This window comes from Topomyia yanbarensis, chromosome 2, assembly GCF_030247195.1.
Source record: "Topomyia yanbarensis strain Yona2022 chromosome 2, ASM3024719v1, whole genome shotgun sequence".
Classification (NCBI taxonomy): Eukaryota; Metazoa; Arthropoda; class Insecta; order Diptera; family Culicidae; genus Topomyia; species Topomyia yanbarensis.
The window spans coordinates 317,665,695-317,680,899 of NC_080671.1; positions in this window are offsets into that span (position 1 = coordinate 317,665,695).

A 15,205-nucleotide genomic window follows, 5' to 3' on the forward strand; every position below is an offset into this window, starting at 1 on the left:
TTGCGCATCTATTTCTTTCACTTCCTTCTTATCTTGGTTCTTCTTGTTGTCTTTTGAATGTCCTGAAGGTTCCTTGATTTTTTGTTTTGTTTCCTCCTTTTGGGAGGCTCTTTTTTCATCATTTGTTTTTGGTCTGACGTGAAGAAATGTGTGATGATGTGCTGTACATCCTTCTGTTCTGCAGTTTGGCCTCATTTGACAGTTTCTAAAGGAGTGTCCTTGGCGTAAACAGTTAAAGCACATGCGTTTCTCTAGTGCCAGTTCTCGTCTTTTTTCCACACTCATCTTTTTAAAGACCGGGCATGCTACTATCCAGTGTTGTTGACTACAACAGGAACATTTGGCTTGGGATCTGGATGTTGTTTCAGCGTGCATATTGACTCTTGATTGGCGCTCATTTTTCGGGTTTTCCTTCTCAGATTGACACACCTTTTGTGCAATAAGAAGTGTTGCCCTTTGCTGTTGCGGTTTCAAAAACTCGTGTAATTCCTTTAGTGTGAGTTTTTGCCGTGGTCGTCCTTCTTGCGGAATCATTGCTTCTGCTTCCTTGTCCGCCCATTGTTCTCTTAAGTTCAGTGGTAAGCGGCAAACAAGTTCAGCCATCTGCAACGGATTAGTTAAATAATCCTCGCACTGTATCATGGACATGTTGGACACCAAATTTCCGAGAGTCACTACGAAGTCCACCATGCTTTGAGGGTATTCCATGCGTGGGTTCCGTAACTTTGCCAAATCCTTCCATAGTTCGTTGTATATAGCCAACGGTTGTCCGTAAATACTATCCAGAGTTTCTACTACATGTTTCTCGTTTCCTGGATCCATCAGCAAGGCACTTACGTGTACCTTTGCTGCCTTGCCTAGACTTGCCATAAGTCTGTTTATATTGTCGGTATCGCTGAATTGACCTTCTCGTTTGCTTTGTTCGTAAAGCCGTTTGAAATTTGGCCAATCCTTGTAATTTCCGTTGAAAACTGGGAGGGGTGTTGCTGTTTGCCTCCTCAGTAAGTTTGTAATTTCATCCGGCAATTTGATTGTCGGAGCCATTTGTTGTCCCGCTTCGGGGTCCATTTTTACTTGGTGCATTTTGGTTGCCATCTCAATCATGGCTTTTTGAAATGCCTCATCACGCAATTTTTGGCTTTCCATTTGTGCCTCAAATTGGCGTCTTAGCAACTCTACAGTGTCTGCTGGTCCGCGTTCCTTGGACACACTCCTGGTAGTCTTCTTCTTTTGATCCTCCAGCTCCTTTCTTAGTTGCTGGAGCTCCATTATTTCCTCTTTGCACTTTGGGCAGTGCCAGAGGTCCTTACTGGAGGGTCTTTTCTCAAGTTTGGTGCAGGTCATGTGGAACCAGTTCCAACACTTTGAGCACTCGACCATCCATTCGTCCGCGCTGTCCTTATCCTTGCACAGGCGGCAATTCCCATTCGGGTTGTGCGCGTATCCTCCAGATGCCATCCTTTAGATCCGCTTTCTCTTTCGGCTTGTTTTAGGTTCACTAGTGATATATCGCACGGTGTGATATATATTGTGATATCTTATTCAAGCACTGTTTGTTTTCACCGAATCCGCTATTGGCTGCGGATACGCCTTATTAGCGATTTTGTAAGTGACGCGTATTGCAATGCGTATTACTGTCCGTTATAAGCTACGGACACGCTGTGTTTCTAGCGTTTTTCCACCACAGTTTGTAGGTGTTCGCTTTAATGTTTATGCCTTTTTCCACTACCGTAGCTTGGTCAGTGTAGGACTTAGTAGTTTTTCTTTACTTCGTGCCTTCTGTGGCGAGAATTGTGAGGATAAATCCTCTCTGGAGCCACCATATATCGTTCCGCCGAACGATCTTTCGCCGCAGAGGGGGGTGCTGGGTCTAGTTAGAAGCGTCCTGCGGTACAAGCCACTTCTAATTCTAGACTAAGTATAGTTTGTGGCACCTGCGTTACAAATACCACACGCTATAGCTTAATAAGCCGGGAATTCCTCGTCCAGTTAGTATCGTTCTGCGTAACAATCCAATACTAATTCTGGTCGTAAGACAATTTGCTTCCCCGCTTGCGTTACAAACAAGGAAGTAATTTGACTTTGGATTTAACAAGGTGGAAAAACCAACGAAGAACTCCAGGGTCTGGACACGAAGTAAAGGATTTTCGACTGAGTGAAGTGGTACTTTCGACTGCTCGATTTCAACTTGATTTTATTATACAATTTTTTGGTTTATATACCTACTTTCCTAAAGCTAGCTATTTACAAATAATCGATTTTTGAATCGATTTTATTTGGATTTGTTTTGGTACAGAATGTTAACAATGAATATTGTTGTCAACTCTGCACAAATGTTTTATTATCCAAGCCACCGCGCGAAGTCAAATATCGATATAATTATCGTCTTCGAATGCGCTGTGACCGGCAGTGGCACCGAAAATGCCGATGAAGCATATATGACCCTTGCGTGAGCGCGCATTGACTCATCGTTGGGCGCACTTGAATGTAATTTGATTTTCCTTCTGCCTCTTTAGGTCAGAACGAACTGTTCTATGTTGCGGTGGTTTGTTTTGATTCTGCCGAACGGTTTTTTTTTGTGCTCGCTGCGAACAGCTGTTTGTGATTTTGCGTCGGCGACACTCCGGATGAACCTATCGTCAATTGACATTTCGACGAGTTTTGATTCGAGCCCTTTGCACCCTACACGCTCATTGATAGTAACTCAAATTTGAGTGGCTAGCCACTCAATTTCATAAAAACTGCACATGGTCAAAAACTGAGTTCGCCTCGTTTACTCAGTTTTGAGTTTCGGATGCAAATGTCAAATGTGAGTACATTTTACTCAAAAAGCAAATTTGAAAAATAATCATTCAGTATTTTTAAAATTATTACAAAGAATCTCACCGATACTTCAAGTATCCTTTACCTGTTCATCCAGACGCTAGCGTGTCTGGAAATATAATCCGACGACGTTTCTTCACATCTCTTTTATACCAATCGGTACATTGTAGAACTAGCAGAAACTATAAAAACACGAATAGAAGTTAGATTAGAATAAAAACAAAACTCAGAGAAAACTACCTTTTAGTTTTCTGAATGTTCTGCTTCGACTCTACAGCTACTAGGTCCGAGGATCGATCTTTTCTTAATGTTTTAGACGATATCGAACTCCTCGCACTTTTTATTGAGGATAAGTAATTTTTTCACTCAAAAATTTAAAAATTGAATGGTTATTCACCAGCTGAGTTAACTCTACTCAAATTAAAACTCATTTTTTGACACATTGCGTCTATTTTTCAAATTGAGTTCTCTGAACTCAAATTTTGAGTAGTTTTGAATGAGCGTGTATACGCAACCATAAAATAACCTACAGAATAAGTTCTTTTAAATTTAGGTACTTTTGAGCTGTGCGTCGCTTTCGCACTTTTTAGTGTTGTCAAAAACAAAACGAGAGACAGGTCTTCCGTGCAGTAAGGTACTTTTGAGTTGTTTGGGGTATGCTCAAAATTAGGTAAATGAAACTTAAATTTAAGTAAATTAAACTCAAGGTTGAGTTGTTATTTTTGCCGTAGTTAAATGGAAACTACCTTCAACGCGGTTTACCTAATTTTACCTTCCACGATACCACGAGATTGAGTCAAAAGTACTGAATTTTAGGTAGTTTTTCGGTGGCGTGTACAAAACAACTAGCCCTACATTCAACAAAACGTCGAATAAAGTGGATTAGTTGTTAAATATTTTTTTCTGCGAGGAGGTTCAAAGTTGATGCAAAAATGGAAATTAAATGCATTTTTTCTAATTTGATGTAAATTTGTTATACATTCCTAGAGTGATCTGCTCCTTGATCACAATTGATCTGCTTCTAGGCATCGAAACACTTTGGATTTTGCGTACTGTTGTGGTACTGGCGAAGACTTATTATCAGACCCCATATGCGAGGTACCATGCCAGACAAGTGTGAATGATCTCATTTTTGTTATTCTCGCTTATTTTCCGTTGGCCTCTGTCTGTACTGAGTGCCAATCACCGACTCCAGAGAGGTGGCTCCACCATCTGGACCCTAGATATCGGCGCTTCAATATCTGGATCGGAACCAACGGTTTTATTCCCTTACCGAAGGAAGACAAACCACAGAAAATCTCAACGACCTCGGTTTGGTGCTCAAAGTGAATTTGACATGAGATTTTGACATTGAAATGCTTTTTAGTTGGACAATGGTCCAACTATGGTACATGCTGTAAAAAGTTTTATGTGTTCAAATTGCCCATTTTCGGAAGTTATTTGAGCTGTTAAAAAATGGGTACTTTTTTATTTGTAACAATGAGTACTTTTTAACCATTTCACAACTTCTCGATAAGGTAATTAACCTGCAAATTGTGGATCGTAGCGGAACCTGAAAATTATCGGTTCGTAGCCGAAGTTGTGGCCGAATCGGAACATTTCGGCAGTGCTTCGAAAACAACGGCAGTTCAAACCACCGAGGATTTTGCAAATATGCGCCAGTTCCACAATTTTGATTGCTTTATAAGCCAACAAATATATTCTGACCAGTGACAGGTTTTACAGTAATTTTTCGATTGTATCACGGTCGGTCTGTATTTTAACTTTATATATTTGAAACGTGATATATTCAAAACAAAACAAAAGATTACATTCAAGCATTAATCCATGTATTTCTATAAATAAAAAGTAATAAAAAGTTAAAGTTAATCAAAGCAAATACAAATTATATATTTGTATTTGGTCAAAGTGTTTCTATTATCATACTACCCATTTGAAGCCGTTGCTTAGAGCAGCGATCGCCATCTTTGTTCAACGCATTGTGTCAAATGGTATGGCATCAGCGGATAATTTCTTAAAATTGTTGAACCATTGTTGGACCGGCGAATCCTTGCCGCAAAGAGAAAAGGGAAAATTTTTCGAAAATTTCACTCTCGCGACGCGGGGTAACTGTTACCTTCTGCTTACTTGCACTCGCACTTGCCTTGATTGATGGTCAAACGTTGTTTGCATTATTACAGACCGAGCATGGATGGCGGCCTTCCGATGGGTATGTCCTGTCCGACAGCCAAAATTGCCACGTGTGTGCTATCGATTTCCCTTTCAGCCACGATTTGCCAGCACACCAAGACGAAGTTTGCATTCTCACCCTCGCCCCCTCCAGCATCACGCTAAACTTCGACGCGTGATGCAGCGGCAGTTTTCACGGTAAACCAAACTCCAATGACAAACGTATCAATGTCATTGGAGTTTGGTTGAAGAGTAATTTGAAACAAATAAAAAAACCTCATGATGGTGGATGGGAAAGGACTATAGATAGGTCAATGATCTTGGGAAGTGTTCGCGAGCTATCTTTCCTTCTCAAAACTAAACTTGAAGGAATCTGGCACGTAAGGATTTTGGGCAAATATTTTGACTATTAAAATAAGTGTATTCGAAGGGACTGCGATTCAGTTCTCGTTGTTTCAGTATCCTTATAAATAGTCCCATATCCAATCGTTAATCTTGTCCTTCCAAAGAAAAGTATTCACATTCATTCCAGAAAAAATGCATATCTCGGCATACCTACCATATCCTTCCTATTGTGTTTGATTTTCCTGCGGATAACTAACAATTAAGCGAGTAAAAAAGAAGTTGTTTTTTACCCGCTACACCAGACGCCCTCTTCAGGACACGGCAATTAAGTTACGAAGAATTTAAAACAAAAAATTAAAGGGTTGTGTACAAGACACGACCACGATGACATTAAAAATGCGACCATTTTTGTGAGCCAGCCATATTATTCGTGGATACATCTTGTAATGCCATCGACTTATTTAGAACTACACACAAAAGGTAATAAATCGTATCCTCTACGGAATCTGCTACACACTTGCTTTGATTATTTCCCAACAAATCGCGCAAAATCTGTTTGTTCCGTACAGCACCGCGGAAATAATTGACGTTGGAAAACAAATCGGTAACTTCAGTTGCCAAACACTTAGAAACGATCGAAGCATTTTTCCGTCAATGTCACTTTTCTGATTCATTTTTTTAGGTATTTTTTTGCTTCCGTCCAATTGGTCAGTTTATTTGTTTTATCGCACATTTTTCGGATATTATTATAGAAAATAACTAACCCGATAAGAGGGAAGTTATTTTCCAAAGCACGAAATGGAAATTTCATTTGTAATTTTTCTGAGAACGATTTTGTGGTCCTAATAAGGACCGTTTGTTGTGAATGTTATATCGCCGTTTTCTTGCAAAAAGAATGCGATTTCTGTACACGTCTAGTGACGGAGGCAATTTTGAGAGCGCCTTTGTTTGCTGCTGCTAACGGGGAGTATTCCTTCCAGGAACTAACGAAGCGGGTCGCCGGCGACAAACGAACTGATGATCAAATGCAAACTGAAAACATTTTCCTATAGACAATTCGTTTTACCTATCTCAGATGTGGTTCATCGTCAAAAAGGCGGCGGTAACAAGTAAACCATCAATCAAAGCACGGCTAAGTAATGCTTTTACAAAATTATTTCTATCAAAATTGACGCTACTCGTTTCCTCTATGGAATCTGCTTCACAATTGTTATGATTGTTTCCCAAATCACGCAAGAATCTGTTTGTTCCGTACATTACATTGGCAATTATTGGCCGTTTGTTTATGAGAATCATTTAGGTACGTACGTCCGTACACTACTCGTCGACCATCAAGTATCGAATGATAAGGCAAAAAGGAAATTCAACACATATATTTATAACTTTTCCTTGTTTGATTGACCTCTTAAATGCTCTGTATTGACGGCTCTGCTCGGAATAAATGCCTCGTATATGAACATTTCCCTCTTCTTCGTGAAATTTTTCAATTTCAATTCAACCGATTTTCAATAGAATACTTTGTAAGTAGGGGTTTGCCCACTACTCGGGTTCTTGTTTGCCCGGCGAACCCTTCTTTTCAGGGCGGCCTAGGTGCTTCTACAGAATTTCGGATTTTCGTTTCACAAGAAAAAAAGGTAAACAAACAAATAAATTCTAACTTTACCGTCTATTCTCCAAAATCCTCACGCTGCTGCTGCTGCTACGTTTCTGGGCGGAAAGGCGGATTGTCTCTTCCGACCGGCCGGGACTGCAACGGCCGAGTTCTCCCGGAATGTCGTTGGCTGCTCCGGCAGCGGTCCTTGGCGTTTAGCTAGGGAGGTGAGCTTGGCTCCTTTGTCGGAACCTCCCTAGCGACGTTGGCGACAAATCGCCGGATCGTCTACTCGCCGTAAACGATCCCGGAAGTCACCGCAGTGCTCTTCCCAGGGGGAACCTTTGTCCGCCCTGCTTCGTTCTCCTTGACAATTAGCTATAGAGGAGAGCTTGGCTCGTTTGACTTATCCTCTATAGCGAGAACGGCCGATGTCGTGGTTCCTTATTGTTTAGCCGGGGAAGCGAAAGCACTCCTTTACACTTAGCTTACCCCTATTGGCGAACCGACACCGTACACTTCACTAATGCCCGAACCACGGGCCGGCACTTTTGACGGTTTTAGCTTGCCGTCGCACGCGCGCACTGAGATAATCTCCTAGTGGCGGGAAACTGTCCCGAAAACAAAACAAAAACTGATCGGGCGTCTGATCGATGCCGTGGTCCGTCACTATCTCCTCACTCTAACACGATGGCCGCCTTCCGCACTCGACTATCACCAACACCAAAAAAACGCACATCCCGCATAGCTGTCATCGCTATGGTACAGCATAGTCCGCACACTTTTCGCAGCGAGAGGAGAGCGGTTACCTGACTAAACCCTATGTTATTAATATACAAATATTTAACAAAAATTACTACACCTATCTGATCTAACAAAATCGTTCACAAACAAAAATATAAACAAAATTTAACGTAAAAAGCGAACGATCATATGGAACAGTGGTGAGCATAATTTTACGTAAACAATACACTCTACGGAGTGTATACGTAAAAAAAGGTATATTTCCACCCAGTGCTAAATTGTTACCCTGACGGGTTACAATCTCGCCCACACCGGGTGGAAAAAAATTGGCAACAATTTTTTTCTAACCTAACACCTAATACCGATACAATAATAATGAACGAAATGAATAAATAAATAAATAAACAAAGAAAAACTAACTACACCTAATCATTTATTCCGCAATTTATAAATTTTCATCTCAAAAAAATAATCGACCGGATGTCCTCATTGGTGAAAAGTTTGCCTGTGTTGGGTCTGATAATACTGACAGCATACGCGAAGCGAGAGGCTATCAGCCACTGCCATCATTCGGCTATGGGTTGAATTCTAAATCCAATCCGAAAACAAGATCGGTAACAACTCGAAATTCCCAAAATTCTGCAAGTGGCATTGACAATTTTCAATGTTCCAACTTGCAGGGGAACGGTTGTCGACATTATTTTGTTCGTTTTTTTTTCGACTGTCCAGAAATGCCTCGTGTTCTTACGGTACCAGTACTACACGCCTGTGTTGGGGATTCTATCCAAATACATTCATACAATTATCCCATTCATTCATCCTCAATCACTGGCCTACTCGATCATTCACATTCCGATAAGTACTTCGAATTGACCCCAAAACAATTTTATCTAATCATTCACTCGAACATTCATTCACTCTGTTCGATTCCACACTCATACATTCACACATACAATACCGCTTAACACGTCATCGTTTCTTCCACTCACAGACATTCCGGACAAAAAGTTTGTATATTCGTCCCTTTTCGCCTCAAAACGCTTCGTACATAGCAAAAGAAACGTTTGAGAGGGACCAAAGAATGTCTTTCGCATAATTTAAAAATATCAAAATGATTCCCGCTGGAATCAAACGAACCATCCCAGGTTTAACCACAAAACCCAAAATTATGCGAAATAAAATTTTATTATTCGATTCGAAATCGAAGACGCGATGCGCTGTTTAACCCACATCCCTCTAACACCCATACCATCCTGATCCGAATCAGGCTACACCTGCATGATGCATAACCTTGGTGCGAACATCGGGGAATGTCAAAATTGATGATGCATTCGATATGATGAATGAATCATCAAAATTGTAAATAAAAACAAAACAGTTCGCGAAATCGGCGTTCGCACTGTTTTTATTCGCGATTTTATACCGTTTCCGCGAGTCTTCGGTATTTATTGCGGTCGGGAATTAGACGCGTGTATTTATTTGTGTCCCTATCGAAGAAGGGATAAGTGAATAAGCTTTTTTTGTGTCCCAAACAAGGGAAAATAACAGGATTTAGTGCACCCGTAGGTGCGAGTGTTTCCCACGAAGAGGGATTTTGGAAAAATTTCATGTTGCCGAACACGGCAGAAAGTGTATTTAGGTGCGTTCGGGGACCACGGTGTAACATTTGTGTTTATTGAAGTGGATAATTCTATCCTTCCGTGGCCAAGACGGGTCCCCGACCATACATTAAGTGAGATAATTTGATTACCTCACTGCGTGAGTGGGGCGCTAAAGAACTTTGTTTCTGTTTGCCGAACACGGCAGGTAGTGTGTTTAGATGCGTCCGGTGCCCGGGAGAACGGCACGGTATAAGATTAGTGGTTTTTTTAGTGGAGTATTCCACCCTACCGTAGTCGTCACCGGGGCCGGAGCATATATTTCGAGCGAGTGTTTGTTTACCACACTGCGCGAGTGTGGCTCAAAATAAGTGCATGAAGCTAATGAAGAAGCTTCCCGCGGCAGAGTTGGTCTTCCACAAATAAAATAGAGAAGACGGAGAAATGTTTGTTTTTTTTTATTCGGACTAAAGTCCGTGTTGTTATTGTCGGGAACTGACGGCTGCTTTTGGAAAACTCCCAAGTGAGTACATAGTGAGCATACCGTCAGTCCACAGACGGCACGGAAAAGTTTTTATGCTGGTTTAAGGAGATTTGCTGGCCAAACTCCGAGGTTTTTACCTGCTAAATCCTCCAGCTCGTAGGAGGATACACCCTTTTTTGAGACAATTTTAGCCGGTAAGTATTGTGATCCAAGTTTAGCATTGTACGACTCGAGTGCATTCGACAACTTCATGTTTCGACGGTACACCATTTGTCCCGTTTCAAAAGGTTTGGAGAACTTTCGATGACGCAAGTTGTACTGACGTCGAATGCCCTCGCTTGCCTTTGCCAAATGTTTGATCACAATCTCCCGGATTTTGTCTATCTGTTGGTGTCTTGTTTCTAGGTCACCCTCACCGGAAATCCTGCTGAAGTCATCGGCTGATGCCATTTCACACCCGTGTATAATGAAATGAGGACTAAACCCAGTGGAGGAATGAACGGTAGTATTTAGGATGCGCTCCACATCGGTGATGTGGACATCCCAGTTGCGCTGCTCGGTTCGAGCATATGCCCGGATTGCGGTGTTTATCGAGCGATTTGTTCGCTCCACTGGGTTAGCCTGCGAATGATAGCGGGAATTCAGCCAATGTTTGACGTTGGTTTCTTGTATGAATTGACTGAACTCCTTCGAGGTGAAAGTGGAGGCATTGTCGCTTAGCAGAATTTCCGGGCTACCATGGCGATTGAACCACTGTTCGCGTAGTATCGTACAGAGTGATGTACTCGCGATTTTGCGAACGGGGGTTAACATGACGTACTTGCTGAAGACGTCGAGGACGACAAGCAAGTGTTGATTGCCACGTTTGCTTTTTGGAAGAGGACCAATATAGTCCACAGAAACCATTCGCCATGGTGCATTAGTCGCACGCGACTGACCCATTTCGGGCTGGACTAGGACGAAAGGAGCTTTGATTTCCTTGCACGTCCCACATTCTCGAATAAACTTTCGTACTTCAGATCCCATACGAGACCAGTAATATCGTAACTGCACTTCGTGGATCGTTTTATCGTATCCCACGTGAAGCAAATTTTCGTGGGTACGTTGAATCAAATCTTGACGGAACTCGGGTGCTGGGACGAGTTTCCAACTGAACCGCGAGTCGCACGGAACAACTTTCGAGTTTACATACTTGAAAAGTTGATCATTTTCTACTTTGAAGTCGGCATAGTCGTCAGGATTTTGGATAACTTTGGACTTCATGGAACAGTACCAGTCTGAGGTGGACAAAGCGGAAACGGCTGCTATGGCCCGGGATAACGCATCTGGAACGACATTGTCCTTGCCTTTCCGGTGCTCGATAGACATGTCGTAGAGTTGCAATTCTAAACTCCAACGACTCAAACGTGAACTGGTTTTCCATTTAGTCTTCAGTATCCATGTAATCGCTGACGAATCAGTGACCAGTCGAAAATGATAACCTTCCAAGTAACCTCGAAAGTGTTCAACCGCCATTATCACCGCCAGACCTTCCTTTTCAGTTGCATGATAGTTCCTTTGGGGAGTGGTCAGTTTGTGCGAAAAGTAAGCAACTACTTTCTCACCCTCGGGATACTCCTGCACCAGAACAGCAGCGACTGCTACGTCACTAGCGTCTGTCTGAAGAATGAATTCTTTGGAGAAGTCTGGTGGGACTAAAACTGGAGGAGTGACTAGAAGTTCCTTAATTTTAAGGAACGCGAGTTCTGCCTCGGAGTTCCAAACTAAGCTCTTGGTTTTCGTTTTGAGCAGATCGGTCAAGGGAGCAGTGACCTCACTGAACCGATCAATGAAACGGCGGTAATAACCGCACATCCCGAGGAAACGACGAAGTTTCGTCACGGTAACCGGTCTCTCGTAGTCGAGAATCGGCTGAATTTTGTCAGGATTGACCTTGAGTCCGTCCCGATTCAACAAATAACCAAGAAACTTTAGTTCGGGGACTCCAAAACGGGATTTTTCCAAATTGATGGTTAGATTGGCTCTTGCTAGACAATCGGCCACTGCTTTGAGCAACTGTATGTGATGCTCGAACGTTTCGCTTACCACGATGATGTCATCTAGGTAGACGAAAACGTAAGGTTCCCATTTACCTCGTCCTAGAACCTGGTCCATCAGTCGCGCCAGAGTAGCGGGGCTGTTGACGAGACCAAATGGTAGACGGGTAAATTGGAACATACCCCTGCCGGGAACACTGAAAGCGGTATATTTGCGACTATCCTTAGCCAGGGGTACCTGGAGAAAGGCCTCCTTCAAGTCTATGGTAGACAGGTACTTCGCCTTGGGTAAGCCGCCCAATATTCGCCCAGGGTGGGGCAGAGGGTATGCATCTCGTACAGTACGCTCATTGAGAGGCCTAGCGTCTAGACAAAGGCGAATTGAGTCGTCTGGTTTCGTGACCGCCACAATATTAAGCGACCAATCCGAATCAGACTCCTCGATAATTCCCATAGACCGCCATCGGTCAACTTCTTCCCAGACCTTAGACAGTTTCTTTGGGCTCATGTGATAAGGATATCGGCAAACGGGTGCCGCACCTTGGAATTCATCTTTGATGACAATCCTGTGCTCTGTGAATGAGGTTGGGCTTAGCTTTCCGGGCTCTACTGCCTGGAAACACTTCTTTACTTCTTCTACGCGCGCTAACTGTTCCGAAGTGAGTATCGACTCACGCGGTACTTCATCTTCTTCGTCGTCTTCCGATTCCTGACCAGAGTTCAACAGAGCACAGTTTTGTATCTCAGGAGAAATCCCAAAGGCGCGCCAAAAGTCCATACCTAGAATGGAGTTGACGGTCAGATGCTCTACTACAAGAGTGCATAGGACCTTTGTCAAATTTTGAAAAGTATACGGGAGATACGCTTGTCCAATGATTGGTAAGGATTGACCATTTGCAGAACGTAGTTCGAATGGTCGTTCCAAACTTTTCAAGGGACTTTTCGAAAACTTTCGGTATAGTTTTTTAGTCATAATCGTGGCGTTACTACCACTGTCGAGCAAGGCTTTGAAGGATTTGCCGTACACAGCGACTATTGCAAATGGACGGTTATCGAACGGGTCGTCAAGGACGATGGTTTCGACAGACAACGAATTATCATAGTCCTCATCACGAGCCGGTCGAAAACTGTCGTAAATCTGGGGATGGATTGTTAGTTGTTCTTTGGAGCGCTGCTTTACTGCCAACTGCGACTTCAGTTGGTTCTGATCCCGTTTTTTAGGCAGTAAGGGCAACGAGAAACATCAAAACCTTTAAACGCACACACGATGCAGAAGACCCGCTTTGGTTTCCGACATTCCTCATGTTCGTGTCCTTTGTCTCCACAATTGTAGCAGACGCCGAGCACGGGAGGACGATGCTTTTCCACCAAATATTCCAGACACATTATAGGTTTCTGCGGTGGTTCGATCGGTTTTTGATTGTTTCCTTCGAGATTCTTGCCGTCCTGATTCCCTTGCTGTTTCTTTTTCTGGTTGTCAGGAGGCTTGCTTGAATCAAGACCTGCCGGTTTGGCATTCTTGTTCCAAAACGTTTTGGATTTTGCGTTGCCGTTATTCTGTCCACCTCCCTTTTGGTTTTGATTATTTTGTTTTTGTTTGTTTTGTGGTGGATTATCAGAATAAGCAGCAACTTCCCGAGAAGAACCGAAAACTTTCTGATAAATCGGCGTCTTGGAGGCGTCGATCGATTTACCAAGACTCATCAATTCTGAAAGCGTGTTCACTGGCCTGAGAATCAGCATTTGTTTATAATCGGCTTTCAGGTTCCGCTTGAGCACGTCGAGTTTTTCGCTCGGTGCCATTGGAACCGTCATAGCACGAAATATTTTTTCCATTTCCAGGAAGTATTCCTGGAAAGATTCGTTACGCATCTGCCGGCGCTGGAGAGCCTTCATCTTGAGCGTAGCATCAAGTTCAGGATGTACAAAATTTACCTTGAGCTCGCATACAAGATGGTTCCAGTTAAACAACCGGTTTTGCGCACGCATAGCCTGATACCAGGTCAAAGCATTGCCAGTGAACAAATGCATCGCAGAATTGAAAAGTTCGTCTTCGCACATTTGCTCACACGCAGCGTAACTCGCTACGGTGTCCAAGAATTCATTTAGTCCCGTTCCTTCATCAGTTCCAGCATACTTCCGAATTTTCCAATCAGCGACGCGCTGCGGGTTACGCGAGTAATTCCTGGGGGCCACCATCGATCCGTTTCCCGCATTGGTGGATATCGAAAAGTTCGGATATGATGGTCCCGCCAGCTGTTCGGTCAATTCAGGAACGTAAGGCTGGTTCTGAGTTTGGTACGGGGCTGTGAATCCAGTATTCTGTTTCGGTTTCTCGATAGGAAGTGATGGACATAGATTTTGTTGACCCGAGAATCCTCGCTTCAACACAAATTGATCGGGACTGGGCGCCAGTGTTGGGCGAGGAATCTCTGGTGTATCAATTGAATCGGGTACGTCCATCAAACGCAAATCTTCCAGATCGGTCTGCAGATCCTTCTCGGAAGCACTTTCCTTCTGATGTACTAGTGCCCGAAGTTCATTGACGGATTCACGAAGTGAGACAACTTCTTGAACCGTCTTTCTCAAAACTGACGAAATTGTTGTCAGTGAAGCAATCCCGCCCATTAGCGTTTCGGTAGCTTTTGAAAAAGCATCAGACCCCTGAGACGCTAGGGCTTTATTATCGTCGGATTGCTGTCGCAATTGTCGAATCTCGTCCCTCATCTCGCACAAGACACGCAACAGGTCGTCTCCTACGAGCTGTTTGGAAAGAGATCCTTCGTTATCGGAAGGATTGGATCCCTGTGGAATTGCAGGTACGTCTGTACTCAGCAAATCTCCCAAAATTTCTCCATCCTCCCCTTCTTGGTTGTCATGAGGAAGTGCTGCCTGTTCGTCACTGAAATGACTGGCATAAACTGCTAGAACTTCCTCCAGCAACCCCGAAATTTCCTGGTTGACCTCCCCTGCCGCATAATTTCGGATAACCTGGAGCCTAGACCCCAAATGAAGCAACCGTGTTCGGTAAATCTCCTTGTTTGGGCACCGGTACTGGAGATCTTCCTTGATTGTTAGTAATTTACCAAGGCAGATCTCCTTTTCTTCACCCACGTCACCCCGGAAATTGCGTACTAATTCCCTCCGAGACGACCGCTCATGCGACAAAATTCCCCGAAGACGCCGCTGCCGCTGGACACCCGAAAGATCCGAATCAGGAGAGATAAAAATGCTTCGAGATAGCAACTCAAAATCCAGCTCATCGAAATGTAAATGATCGACGCGCATGAACACACACGCTTGGTTGAATTTCTCCAACGCCATCATAACTTGCGCTATATTGGAAGAAATCACCAAGACACAAAGCATGTAAGTACTGACACGGTATTATTTCTGATTTTTCGCCCACTAACGA